Genomic DNA, 15,072 nt, shown 5'->3' with positions numbered 1-15,072 from the left:
ACAGCTGCTGTTGTCAAATCGTGGTTTGGCGAGCATGCAGATGAAGTCTTGCACCTTCCCTGGGCATTGCAGTCACAGGACCTCAATTTCATAGAGCCACTATGGTCAGTTTGGGAGAACAAGGTTCAGGGAATTTTGCAAGAGCTGGAATGATGTTTGCATGAAGAGTGGTATCAGATTCCATTATCCACCATCCAAGACTCATATTAGTCAATTCCCAGGAGACTTCAGGCCATCTTGGATGCCAAAGGTGGTCCAACACCATATTAGGTAACAATTTTGTTCTTTCACCTGGTGTTTCCATACTTTTGCACAACCCTTGTACATTAGTTATCTGTAAAGCATATTTAATGCTGGCAATGTGACGGTCAGTAGCAAGAAGGCATCCATATAGCAAACAATGAATGGAAACAAAAAAGATTCTGTACAGCGCTCAACCACACTAAAGAGAGCAAAACGTGTGGGTTAAAACCACAATACCAAACAGGGTATGATAACACTTCTTGTTTTTCTTTATAAATTGAGCGTACAATTGTTTTTATCTCAATTAAAACTTTTTAGGAACTTTTCAAGTGTATATGTCTGATCATACTTCAGTACAAATTCTTCCATCAGCTCATCCCTTACAGTTATTACCTACTTGCCCCTTGCTATTAGATTGTAACCTCTTCTGATCAGGTTCCTCCTATACCTCTTGTATGATATTGTAACTGTACCATCTCCCTTTATATTGCAAACTGTTGGCGCTATATAAATCCACCACCCAAAGCGACTCCCGTCACAGGGCTTATTTATAGAAAATTCAATGTGAGAATACTTCTTGAATAAACCCCATAATATGTCCACTATGTTTATTTCCTATGATTGGCAACTCCAGCTAGTGGACATAATGCATTATTTCCCTGATTGCTGTGTTTTAGGTAAATACTACATTATAGCCACTAGATGGAGCTGACAATCATAGGAAATTAACATATTGGACACATGATGGGGGTTAGTTGTGATGGCTGTGCGAATGTTGAGACATTAGCATAGCTAATTTTTTTTTCATATAAACATAGGCATTCTGCCTGACAACAACGAGCTATTCCATAGGACTTGTGTAATGAGGCCAGTGTGTAATATTTCTGCAGGTCATTACAGAATAGGGATGTTCACAGTCCTCTGAGCTGGGCGTGTGAACTCTTATTAGATACGGAGTGTGTGGAGTGAGAGCAGGAACTGAGAACGGACAGCAAAGTGTCCATGAGTATCCACTACTGCCTCCCCCATTGATAATGACTGTGTCCGTGGAGGAAATATCTACACATTCCACCCAGAAGGAGCTTCACAGGATCCTCAGTGTCATACAAGCAGAAGCTGCAGAATTCCAGGTATAACCTTCATATATTTCATCCTCTCCGACCCTCATTATATGTGAATGTGGCTGATGAGGTGATGAGGTGTGTATGAGAATGTCCATACACAGAGATCACCAGGAAGTGGTCTGATCAGAGAGTTTATCAAAAGTCTAGGTGACAACTCATAAGGTGACCACAGAGAGAGAACTTTCTGTCCCAGACACTCCGCCCAGCGCAGAGACCTGCCAGTAATACCGAATATTCAGGGGAGACGACCAGGACCGATCAGAGCAACATGAACCCAATCACTGGACTGATCTGTATGCTGGGGGCCCTGCCAGGTCTGACGGAGAAGATATACAGTATATCTAACTATCTATCTATCTATTATCTATCTATCTATCTATTATCTATCTATCTATTATCTATCTATCTATTTATCTATCTATCTATATATCTATTCTATCTATCTATCTATCTATCTATTATCTATCTATCTATCTATCTATCTATCTATCTATCTATCTATTTTCTTTCTTTCTCTCTCTCTCTTCCTTCCTTCCTTTCTCCCCCCCCCCTCTCTCTCTTTCTTTCTTTCTTTCTTTCTTTCTTTCTTCCTTTCTCTCTCTCTTTCTCTCGTGCAGATCTTTGTACAATAATTTCTCTTCTGTAGTCTTGTCTCATTGATCTGTTCTCTCTGTCAGGATTTCTATCACAGACGATCCATGTACGGCAGACTCCAGTAATATCGGCTACAGTGGGCAGTTCGGTCACCTTACCGTGTGACTACAATATCACCGGAGAGACCACTTCCATCGGGTCCTACAAGTGGTACAGACACATAGTGAGGAGTGGGCCGGAGGTCTCTGAGAATGATACGGATTTCTCTGGAAGATCGGTTCATCCATGGACAATCGGCCGCCATCACCCTACACCCTGTGCATTTGGCAGACTCCGGAATGTATTACTGTGAAGTTACATTTCAGATCGGCCGAGAAATATCCGGAGATGGAAATGGGACGTTCCTCAATGTGACAGGTGAGATCTGTATTTACTGTCCTGGTTGTGTAATTATCAATATCTGATCAATAATGAGACAATGAGATGACCCTTCAGTAGAGATGAGCTTGATGTTCGAGTGTTTGGTGAACACATGAACGGTAAGGGCGTTCGACAGGCTGATCGCCCAGCGCGCCCCACAATACAGTGCACTCTCACAATGCATTGTGAGTGACCAAAGCAATGCAGCTTACTGCAGGTCATCTGCAATGCGTTGGCCAATCCCAGCTGAATTCACTATGAGAGCCATGATTGGCCAAAGTCTTGCTGACTTTGGTCAATCATGGCTCACGGGCTTACACAGCTGCCTTGTGTAGTGGGTTGGTGGAGTTAGTTAGGTGAGGTTAGTTAGTGGCGTGTTAGGAATTATGTCAGTGTAGTCAGTGGAGTGCGGTTTTGTGTATCAGTGTAGTGGTGTCAGTGAAGTGTCAGTGTTTTTTTACAGCACTTCTGTGTCACCGCTGTTCAAATTTTTTTTTTTTGCAGCTTCAGGTTCTGTTGTTGCATCTTTAGTGATCCCCCTTCTGCAGTGGTTTCCTTGTGGTTTTTTTTGGCTTGTTTATTTTTTTTTTAATTTTATTTAAATGTATTTTTTTTGCCGCAGCAGAAGCACTAAAAATATTCAGGGCATTATTTCTGATCTGACTATTATTATTAATATACAGGATTTATATAGCGCCAACAGTTTTGCGCAGCGCTTTACAAAATCTGATCTGAACTGATTTTTTTTTTAGCTTTTTGACTTTTTATTTTGAACTTAATTATTTTTTTTTGTTGCAGCAGCAAAAATATTAAGGGGAAAAGTTGTTCCCCCATGTGCTCTTCCTTCTGTGTCACCAGAGGAGGTAGTGAAGTGGATAACTAAACCATCCTCATCCTCCTCATCCTCTGTCACCCAGGCTCATACTAGTTCACCTTCCACCACATCTGCTAGAGCGGCCTATTCCAGAGGTTGCTTGTCCACCACAGCTACTCCTACCATAGCCCCGCCATCATGCACAGAGGAGTCAGCTGAATTATTCGATCATAGTGTCAGTTACATGCTGCTGGAGGATGCGCAGAAATTTGACTGCTCCGATGTTGGTTCCCAGGATGAGGAAGGGAGTGACATGAGCCTAGAGAGAGGGGGTGCCAATGACAAACAAGAAATTGGCAGTCATGTTCCCCCAGCTGCAGCATACTACCAAGTTGGCTCTAGTGACGAGGAGGGAGGGAATGATGAGGTCACTGACTATACTTAGGTGCCTGAGAGAACAGAGGAGGAAAGTGAGGAGGAGGCATAACTCCAACGAGGCAGGATATCCTCCAGGGGCAGCTGGGAAGGATGCAGGACAGGGTTTAGTGCTGAAGCTTGTTCCGCCACCATGTCCCAATGTCCAGGTACTCAATTTATGTGGATATGGACATAGGCGGGACATTAGTCTTCGGCCAATTGACCCTGGGGGGTTTTCCTGTACCCGCCCACAGGATGTTCTGGGTGCTGACCTGCCCAAGTTCAATCAGACCAAGACCGGCTTAGATCCCCAAGTCGGGGATTGGATTTCCGACACCAGCGCATCAGCCCAATCGGGATTACATTGTCATATCTTATCTACTCAAATCTGTACATTCATGTCACATTTCTATTACAACGCCTCCAAAAACCTGTTGGTGATTCTGCCACATCTGTCTGCTCCACCCCTCCTCTTCCTCTATGGCCTCTTCTGCTGAATTGTCCTCTGAACCAGCAGTGCTCCCTAAGCACTCAAGGGGCTACACCAGGGGTGGACTGACAACTCATGTGGCCCCTGGGCAATAGGGGATCATGGGGCCCCTGTGTCCTTGCCCAAACTCAAAAAAAAACTATGAAAAAGGTACCAGGGGCATCTCATGGGGCCCCCTACTGATCCCGGGCCCTCAGGCAGTGCCCAAGTTTCCAAATGGTCAATCCACCCCTGGGCTACACAAGCAGTCAGGCTAAAAGATGCCATGCTGTGCTTCAGCTGGTCTGTCTAGTGAACAGGAGCCACACTGGGGCAGAGGTTCTATCAGCTCTGCAGGAGTAGGTTCAGAGGTGGCTGACAACACTGCAGCTTGAGTTGTATGGTTGTATGTGACAATGGCACAAACCTTCTCTCTGCCCTCCAACAGGGACACTTGACACATGTTCCATGCTTGGCACACGTCATAAATTTGGTGGTGCAGCATTTCTTGAACAGGCACACAGGCTTACAAAATCTTCTGAGGCAGGCCAGAAAAGTCTCTGGACATTCAACAGGAATTCAACCTGCCCCCTAACCGCCTCATTTGTGACTTGCCCCCACCAGGTGAAACTCAACATTGGCAATGCTGCAGCAGCTGCCCATGCATAAGTGGCCCATCAATGAGTACCTGTGTGAGTATGGCACAAGGACAGGCTCAGGGGAGCTTGGCTTCTTTTCACCACACCAGTGGCTGCTGATAAAGGATGCATGCACTGTCCTGTCATCATTGAGGAGGCCACAAGGATGGTGAGCAGTGACAATGCATGCGGCCGCAGAACACACAAGTGAAAGAGGAGGAGGAGGATTGTGGCAGCATGGAAGTAGAGGGTAATATACTGCAGTCTTCAAGAGATGGTTTTCAGTCCCCAGAAATCCAGCCAGGAGTAGTACGTGGCTGGGAGCAAGTAGTTCCTGACAGTGTCATCCTCAATTACCCAGAGGACTCAGAATCTCATGCCTCCTCAACCTTATGCTGCATGGGCTCCATGATTCTGCAAAGCCTGCAATAGGACCTTAAGATTCATGGTATCAAAGAGGGGGATCATTACTGGATGGCAACCCTTCTTGATCGATGTTACAAAGGTAAAGTTGCAGAGCTCATCTCGACTTCAGAGGATGAAACATCTTGAGGTCGACGAAAATTTGTACACCTTTCCAGACACTGGGAGGTTGTCATTTTCTGGACAATGTGTTTCTGAGGCTTTGTTCATTGAAAGGAAGAGAGGTGGAGAAGGCACGTGGCTGACCTATGCCTTTAAACAGTTCTTTAGCCCTCAGCACCCACCGGCAGCATCTGCACCATATGGTGCAGGATTATCTAGGGCAGCGGTTCTCAACCTGGGGGTCGCGACCCCTTTGGGGGTCGAACGACCATTTCACAGGGGTCGCCTAAGACCATCGGAAAACACATATTTCCGATGGTCTTAGGAACCGAGACACCGCTCCTGTCTCAGGCGATCTGTGGGCGGGATGATATGCTGCCCCTGTAACCTGGCCACACCTCCGGGATCACTCAGCAGCTCCGCCTCCTCGCCGCTGATTGGCCACCGGAACTGTAGCTCAGGAGAGGCACACAGGCGGCCAATCACCGGCGAGGAGGTGGAGCTTGGAGAGGAGGAGCCGAGCGGCAGCGCGCGGAGATCAAAGAAGATCGAGGGAGCTGCAGGAGCGAGTGAAGAGAGAGGCCAGAGAAGGAAGACAGCTGACAGGTAAGTGCAAATTTTGCTGCTGCAGCCAGGTATGCAGGCTGTAGATGGGAGAGGGAGAGAGCGAGCCCAGGCTGGAGCAGGAGTTAGCAAGGTAAGTATCATTGGTGTCAGTGGAAGGGATAGTGCCCAATCATTTGTGTCACTAATACCAACGATGGGGCACTATTCCTCCCCCCACTGACACCAACGATGGGGCACTATTCCTCCCCCCACCGACACCAACAATGAGGCACTATTCCTCCCCCCACTGACACCAACAATGAGTCACTATTCCTCCCCCCACTGACACCAACGATGGGGCACTATTCCTCCCCCCACTGACACCAACGATGGGGCACTATTCCTCCCCCCACTGACACCAAGAATGGGGCACTATTCCTCCCCCCACTGACACCAACGATGGGACACTATTTCCCCCCCCCCCACTGACACCAATGATGGGTCACTATTCCCCCCCCCCCCACTGACACCAATGATGGGTCACTATTCCCCCCCCTGACACCAATGATGGGGCACTATTCCCCCCTCCACCACACTGACACCAATGATGGGGCACTATTCCTCCCACTGACACCAATGATGGGGCACTATTCCTCCCACTGACACCAATGATGGGGCACTATTCCTCCCACTGACACCAATGATGAGGCACTATTCCTCCCAATGACACCCACAATGGGGCACTATTCCTCCCACTGATGCCAATGATTGTACACTATTCCTCCCACTGACGCCAATGATTGGGCACTATTCCTCCCACTGACGCCAATGATTGGGCACTATTCCTCCCACTGACACCAATGATGAGGCACTATTCCTCCCAATGACACCCACAATGGGGCACTATTCCTCCCACTGATGCCAATGATTGTACACTATTCCTCCCACTGACGCCAATGATTGGGCACTATTCCTCCCACTGATGCCAATGATTGTACACTATTCCTCCCACTGACACCAATGATGGGGCACTATTCCTCCCACTGACACCAATGATGGGGCACTATTCCTCCCACTGACACCAATGATGGGGCACAATTCCTCCCACTGACACCAATGATGGGGCACTATTCCCCCCACTGACACCAATGATGGGGCACTATTCCCCCCACTGACACCAATGATGGAGCACTATTCCTCCCACTGACACCAATGATGGGGCACTATTCCTCCCACTGACACCAATGATGGGGCACTATTCCTCCCACTGACACCAATGATGGGGCACTATTCCTTCCACTCACACCAAAGATGGGGCACTATTCCTCCCACTGACACCCACGATGGGGCACTATTCCTCCCACTGACACCCACGATGGGGCACTATTCCTCCCACTGACACCCACGATGGGGCACTATTCCTCCCACTGATACCAATGATGGGGCACTATTCCTCCCACTGACACCAATGATGGGACACTATTCCTCCCACTGATACCAATAATGGGGCACTATTCCTCCCACTGACACCAATGATGGGACACTATTCCTCCCACTGATACCAATGATGGGACACTATTCCTCCCACTGATACCAATGATGGGGCACTATTCCTCCCACTGATACCAACGATGGGACACTATTCCTCCCACTGATACCAACGATGGGGCACTATTCATCCCACTGACATCAGTGATGGGGCGCTAGTCCTCCCACTGCAAAATTACAGTTATGAAGTAGAAACGAAAATAATTTTATGGTTGGGGGTCACCACAACATGAGGAACTGTATTAAGGGGTCGCGGCATTAGAAAGGTTGAGAACCACTGATCTAGGGGTAAGAGCAGACTTGGAGACCTTTCCAACTGAACATCCACTGAGTTACTGGGTCTTGGGGATGGATCATTGGCCAGAACTTGCTCAATATGCCATTGAGCTACTGGCCTGTCCTGCATCCAGCGTGATTTCAGAATGGGCATTCAGTGCTGCTGGAGGTTTCGAGATGGATAAAAGAGTGCGTCTGTCTACAGACTCCGTTTACCAGCTGACATTTATCAAAACGAATCAGTCCTGGATCAACAGCAGCTATCTTGCCCCTGATGCTGATGTAACTGATTAAATTTTTTAGGGATCTGGGATCTTGAAGACTGTCTATGCTGCCTATCCTGTTCCTGAATCCTGATTATGATAGCTTCCAACAATGTTTTTGGTTTAGGGCCCCACCAACACCCAAGGCCCAATTTTTCTGCACCTGTGTGACAGGTGCATATAATTTAAATTAAAAAGAAAAGTTTTTCTAATTTTTAATAATTGTTAACAGCAGTCCCATTCCTGTGCCCAGCAAGAGTAACTGTGAGGGGTTACAGTGTTCAGGCACCACCAATGCCCAAGGCCTAGTTTTTCTGCACCTGACAGGTTCATGTAATTTAAATTTTTAGAGCAGGGTCCAATCCTGCACTCATCAATAATGACTCTGAAGGGTTATGGTGTGCAGACACCACCAACTATTTGCCTGCCAAACACCCCACAATGCACTGCGCTCTCACAGCGCACAGTATCCACCCCACACGATATAAGACATTGCACTTGGTGATGGAAGGCTTGGATGCAGCTGCTAAGCCATGGAAACCCATTCCATGAAGCTCTCTACGCACTGTTGTTGGGCTCATCTGAAGGCCACACCAAGTTTGGAGGTCTTTAGCTATTGACTCTGCAGACAGTTGGCAACTTCTGCGCACTATGCGCTTCAGCATGCGCTGACCCCACCCTGTCATGTAACGTGGCCTACCACTTGGTGGCTGAGTGGCTGTTGTTCCCAGTTGCTTCCACTTTGTTATAATCCCACTAACAGTTGAGCGTGGAATATTTAGTAGCCAGGAAATGTCACGGATGGACTTATTGCCCAGGTGGCCACCTATCACGGGACCACGCTTGGAGTCACTGAGCTCCTGAGAGCGACCCATTCTTTCACCAATGTTTGTAGAAGCAGTCTGCATGCCTAGGGGCTTGATTGTATACACCTGTGTCCATGGAGGGGATTGGAACACCTGAATCACATGATTGGGAGGGCTGGCTGAATACTTTGACAATATGGTATATATAGTTGTGTTCAAAATAATAGCAGTGTGTTGAAAAAAGTGAATAAAGATGAAAATCCTTCTAATAGCGTTTATTTCCATCCACACAAATGCATTGGGAACACGACACATTCTATTCCAAATCAAAACATGAAGAAAAAAAGATCAAATTTGTGTTGTTCCTCTAAAACAATTGAAGAAAAGTGAATATTAGACGGTTCAAAAAAATAGTGTTTGTATTCTTCTTTACAAACTCCAACATTCACTATATAAACTGAGAAATGTTTGAAGATTTTGCTTTCCTTTGAATGACTTCATGAATATTTGGTTGTAGTCGCACTGTTTCTGAGAACTGCTGTACATCTGTGTTGTATGGAGTCCCCCAACTTCTGGCCCCTGTGATCAGGTATTCCAGCCCAGGATGATTGGCCCACATTCCACAGTTCTTCTCTACTTCTTGGTTTTGCCTCAGAAACGGCATTTTTGATGTTACCCCACAAGTTTTCTATTGGATGAAGATCCGGGGATTGGGCTGGCCACTCCATAACGTCCATCTTGTTGGTCTGGAACCAAGATGTTGCACGTTTACTGGTGTGTTTGGGGTCGTTGTCTTGTCGTTGTCTTGTTGGAACACCCATTTCAAGGGCATTTCCTCTTCAGCATAAGGCAGCATGACCTCTTCAAGTATTCTGATGGATTCAAACTGATCCATGATCCCTGGTATGCGATAAATAGGCCCAACACCGTAGTATGAGAAACATCCCCATATCATGATGCTTGCACCACCATGCTTCACGGTCTTCACAGTGTACTGTGGCTTGAATTCAGTGTTTGGGGGTCGTCTGACAAACTGTCTCCACCCACTAGACCCAAAAAGAACAATCTTACTTTCATCAGTCCACAAAATGTTGCGTCATTTCTCTTTAGGCCAGTCAATGTGCTCTTTGGCAGATTGTAACCTCTTCAGCACGTCTTTTTCCAACAGTGGGACTTTGTGGGGACTTCTTGCAGATAGCTTGGCTTCACATCGGCGTCTTCTAACAGTCCTCACAGGGAACGTCACACCTTCTTTCATCTTCCCGGAGCTGATTGTTGGCTGAGTCTGCGCCATTTTGGCTATTCTTCTATCCATTCCAATGGTAGTTTTTCGCTTTCTTCCACGTCTTTCAGGTTTTGGTTGCCATTTTAAAGCATTTGCGATCATTTTAGCGGAGCAGCTGATCATTTTCTGCACTTCTTTATATGTTTTCCCCTCTCCAATCAACTTTTTATTCAAGGTACGCTGTTCTTCTGAACAATGTCTGGAACGACCCATTTTCCTCAGAATTTCAGAGAGAAATGCACTGTAACCAGCATGTCCAACATTTGCTGCCTTCCTTCCTTAAATAAGGGCAATCATTGCCACCTGTTTTTCAAAGAATGAATGACCTCACTAATAGAACTCCACACGGCTATTATTTTGAACACGCCCCTTTCAATGAGTGATTCAATGACACAGAATCAGCAGCATGCATGTCATGACTGTCGGGTCTGTTGGATTTCTATTACTCTACTACACCTGCTAGGAAATTATTTGCCATGTAGAAATATCATTTCCACCAAAAACAGTGATTGATCCGGTTAGTGATGTCTGACTGCTATTATTTTGAACACAACTGTATATACATATATATATATATATATATATATATATATATATACATACATACATACACAGATATATATATATATATACACATACACATAGTATATGTGAGTTTCAGAACCATTTTCAGAATTGTATAAAGCTGGAAAAGGAGATCTGAGTTATCCTGAAAGTTTGTATCTTTATTAACTCAAGTTAACCAATAAAGAGGATCACTTGTACCGCAAACTTTCAGCATTGACCAACGGATATTACAGGAGAAAACTCTACTGTAGCTTTTAGATAAATCTTTTCTTGCTGTGATCTCAAGCCTAATGTCTACTGTGAAAGACATGGATCTCCCTTTCAAAACTTTCCTTTTTCAAAAAGTTGTATTTATGTCCACGATTCCTGAAATTTGGCGCACACTCAAATCATGAGGTGTCACACTGGAGGCCATATGTCTTGGAGAGATGTACAGGGGCAGATTCCGTGAAGCTCTTTTTCTGCTTTCAGTCTTCTATATTTCTATGTATACAGAACTCCCTTCTCTGTGAGTGTTACAGTCCACGCATGGTCCCTTCTGGTCATAGCTGGTTATATAATGTTCCAATCCTTCACCATTCATTGCATCACTCATTTCCCTGATACTGAGGCCATCATTTATGTGAAATAATATGGCACTGGTACCCAGTCAAGGCCCCATCACTATTATTTCCCTTAGCATGAGTGTACTGAGTTTCCTCTGGGGTTTATTGGGAGTGGAAAGCAGAACGTCTGGTGGGCTCATGGTGTAAGAGATACTCTGGGCTTTTAGTGACAATTATTCCAGACCAGGAGCGGACTGACCATTCGAGCACTCGGGCACTGCCTGAGGGCCCAGGGTCAGTAGGGGGTTCCATGAAATGCCCCTGGTACCTTTTTATAGGCTTTTTTGGGTGTGCTTTGAGTGTGGGCAAGGACACAGGGGCCCCATGATCCCGTATTGCCCGGGGGCCCCATGAGTTGTCAGTCCACCCCTGTTCCAGACACAGAACAGATCCATTTATACATCTTCCTTCCTGTGTTTTATTATCAGGCTCCTCTGAATCTCCCTCTTACGCATCCTTCAATATCATCAGAATGGTCCTGGGGGTTCTGGTGGTCCTGGCCACCCTGTCTGTCTACTGTTCCAGCCGAGGTAAGAATTTCCTTCTGTGGCCCTTCTATTGAATATCCCTCTGTTTTGGTTATTCAAGTTATATACTCTCTATACAGAGAGATTTATGTATTTTTATGTACTATGTATTGTTCTGCAGATAAGAAGAATGGGAGTCACAATTCAGAGAGTGAACAAAGTGAAGGGAAATTGAACATGGTTTCCTCACAACCAAATGATCCACCTTCAGAGAGGAATGTGGTCTAGACAACATTCAACCCCCTGAGCTGTAACAAAGGAACGTCAGATATAAGGATAACTTTGCTGTGAGGAAATTGATTGCGCAGAGACACCCTGAAAATGATGTTACTGGCTGCCAATGGTTGTTTTACCACCCAATAAAATGCAGATAGCAGATACAGATATTATCATATTGCAGGAATCTCCAAAAGCACCCCCCAGCAGCTGTACTGTCTTCTAGCAAAATGATCCATCGCAGTATTCCCATGATGCACTGCCATATTCTAACCAGCTCATACATGCTCAGTTTTTCCAAGCACTGATCCACCTTCCTCTTCCATATATTCCCATTATATAGATACAGTATAAAGTGCAGCTCCATCCATACAGGATAGGAAGGAGCTGACCGATTAGCCTCAGATTCACTGACCATTGTCTGGGATGCTTCCTCCTATGGACCATAAAATGCCTCCGGTTATCGGTGGTGGGCAGGCTTGACAAAGAGGCTGCCGCCCTGCCATGACGTGCAGCCATTCCATGAGCGTAGAGTAGTGGCAGATTCTGCTCTTCGTCTGCTGAGCATGTCCACAGAAACCTTTACCAGGGCGTCAACCTTGGATTGCCTTCTACATTGGGCTCTCTGTACTTACTCTGGTTGGACACAAGCTTCTTCCCTGTAAGTGTGCCATTGCTTTTACCTAAATAAATGTTTACAGCTTTTAACGCCCCCACGCCCTTGTCTGTCTTTCTTTTTACAAAAACACAAATGTTATTTTTTGTATGTTTTTTATTGGAGAATTTTTGGTAGAAATGGCAGATGGTGGCACAACGCCAATATCATAATACGGGAACATGGAAAAAAACAATCACACGGATAATCTAATGTATATGTTGACATAGGACAACCACCAGATTCCCTGCAATGGAAAGAGGGTCAAGACTAATCTACATGTCAGGTGAATGAATTCAATCAGCACACACACACTTATGGATGGCAAAATGCCTTGAAGATTGACCTCCAGTTGAAGGGCAAGCCCACTTGTGAATGTCCTAAGCACACTTACCTAGTTGTATGGTCCCCAGGAACATTCGTCTCAGGGTTAGTTCTTTCCTCAGGGTGGGATAATGGAATGTAGAAAGGAAGGGAAGAGAAGCTTAGGGGACAAATGAGAGCCCTACCCCTCAACAATCCCAGACTCTGCGGACCTGTCTCGGGTTCTTCATACAATCTCATTGGATACTGACTGTGCCCCACTGCCAACTGGGTTGGTTCTTTCCTCAGGGTGGGATAATGGAAGGTGCCAGTCACTTTTTAGAAGAATGTAGAAAGGAAGGGAAGGGAAGCTTAGGGGACAAATGAGAGCCCTACCCCTCAACAATCCCAGACTCTGCGGACCTGTACCGGGTTCTTCATACAATCTCATTGGATACTGACTGTGCCCAACTGCCACAGGGTTGGTTCTTTCCTCAGGGTGGGATAATGGAAGGTGCCAGTCACTTTTTAGAAGAATGTAGAAAGGAAGGGGAACTTAGGGGACAAACGAGAGCCCTACCCTTCAACAATCCCAAACTCTGTAGACATGTACCGGGTTTTTCATACAATTGCATTGGATACTGATAAAATATTATATGTGTTGCGCTCCTCAAAATATTATTTGGTGATATATAATATAATATATTATAATGTATAATTAAAAATAAATTAAATAAATATAAATAAATGTAATCTCATAATAATATAATGTGAATAAAATTAAAACATACCCAGTGCTATAATTAATATAATTATAAATAACTAAAAATTATGTGTATAAAAATGTAAAAAAAATATAATATAATGTGCCACAAATCAAGTAAACAAAGAGAAACCTCTTTGATCAATAAAAAATATGTGCAAAGAATTGTTGCATGTGCAAAAAATGCAAATATTGCCCAAGACAGTAAAAAATATATATATAATAAAGTGCAATACTCAATTAAATGTGGAAAAATAAATAATAGTAAAAAAACGTGCAAATAATGTATTGTTATCACTCCACTTGTGCCACCTGAGACGGTGATTAGGACTGTGTACTCCTAATCCTTATCTAAGCTGAGATATAAACGTCCCAATCTATGCAGATATATGGAAAGTCTATTGCTGTTACAGTAGACCGTGATGTTGCTTTCCTTCCACTAGATGGCCTCCCAGTTCCTTCCAGATATGAGGGCTGAATGGATAAATATAGGTATCTCCCCTCTTGTGGTTTGGGGTCTGTCTCCTATTTCCTCTTCCTCCCCTTTGCTCCTCCGATTTAGGCCATGAAAAAGAAGAAAAATCCCCACATGGTGCTTATATCCTTTAAAAAGGTTTTAATGTGTCTCCTGACAAATACAAACTCACATTTCCAAAGATCAATACAGAGCGTTTTTTTAAAATTGTGTGCCCGCGCACAAAGACAGTACTCGCCGTTCCTCTGGTAGTGGCGTCGTGACGTCACGACGCCACTACCAGAGGAACGGCGAGTACTGTCTTTGTGCGCGGGCACACAATTTTAAAAAAACGCTCTGTATTGATCTTTGGAAATGTGAGTTTGTATTTGTCAGGAGACACATTAAAACCTTTTTAAAGGATATAAGCACCATGTGGGGATTTTTCTTCTTTTTCATGGCCTAAATCGGAGGAGCAAAGGGGAGGAAGAGGAAATAGGAGACAGACCCCAAACCACAAGAGGGGAGATACCTATATTTATCCATTCAGCCCTCATATCTGGAAGGAACTGGGAGGCCATCTAGTGGAAGGAAAGCAACATCACGGTCTACTGTAACAGCAATAGACTTTCCATATATCTGCATAGATTGGGACGTTTATATCTCAGCTTAGATAAGGATTAGGAGTACACAGTCCTAATCACCGTCTCAGGTGGCACAAGTGGAGTGATAACAATACATTATTTGCACGTTTTTTTACTATTATTTATTTTTCCACATTTAATTGAGTATTGCACTTTATTATATATATATTTTTTACTGTCTTGGGCAATATTTGCATTTTTTGCACATGCAACAATTCTTTGCACATATTTTTTATTGATCAAAGAGGTTTCTCTTTGTTTACTTGATTTGTGGCACATTATATTATATTTTTTTTACATTTTTATACACATAATTTTTAGTTATTTATAATTATATTAATTATAGCACTGGGTATGTTTTAATTTTATT

General features: G+C 44.6%; 1 long non-coding RNA gene across 1 annotated transcript; it reads left to right on the top strand.

Moving 5' to 3' along the window:
• Positions 1–11,565: 11,565 nt before the first annotated feature.
• On the top strand, positions 11,566–12,599 carry LOC149452115 (uncharacterized). Its single transcript, XR_016314923.1, has 2 exons — positions 11,566–11,670; positions 11,789–12,599. It is a non-coding gene; the product is annotated as an uncharacterized LOC149452115 (long non-coding RNA).
• Positions 12,600–15,072: the final 2,473 nt, after the last annotated feature.

The sequence above is a fragment of the Staurois parvus genome, unplaced genomic scaffold (genome assembly GCF_062004578.1).
Source record: "Staurois parvus isolate SC_StPar_1 unplaced genomic scaffold, SC_StPar_1.0 ptg000496l, whole genome shotgun sequence".
Lineage (NCBI taxonomy): Eukaryota > Metazoa > Chordata > Amphibia > Anura > Ranidae > Staurois > Staurois parvus.
Note: the sequence above shows the minus strand (reverse complement) of the source record. Positions and strands in the feature narration are given on the sequence as shown.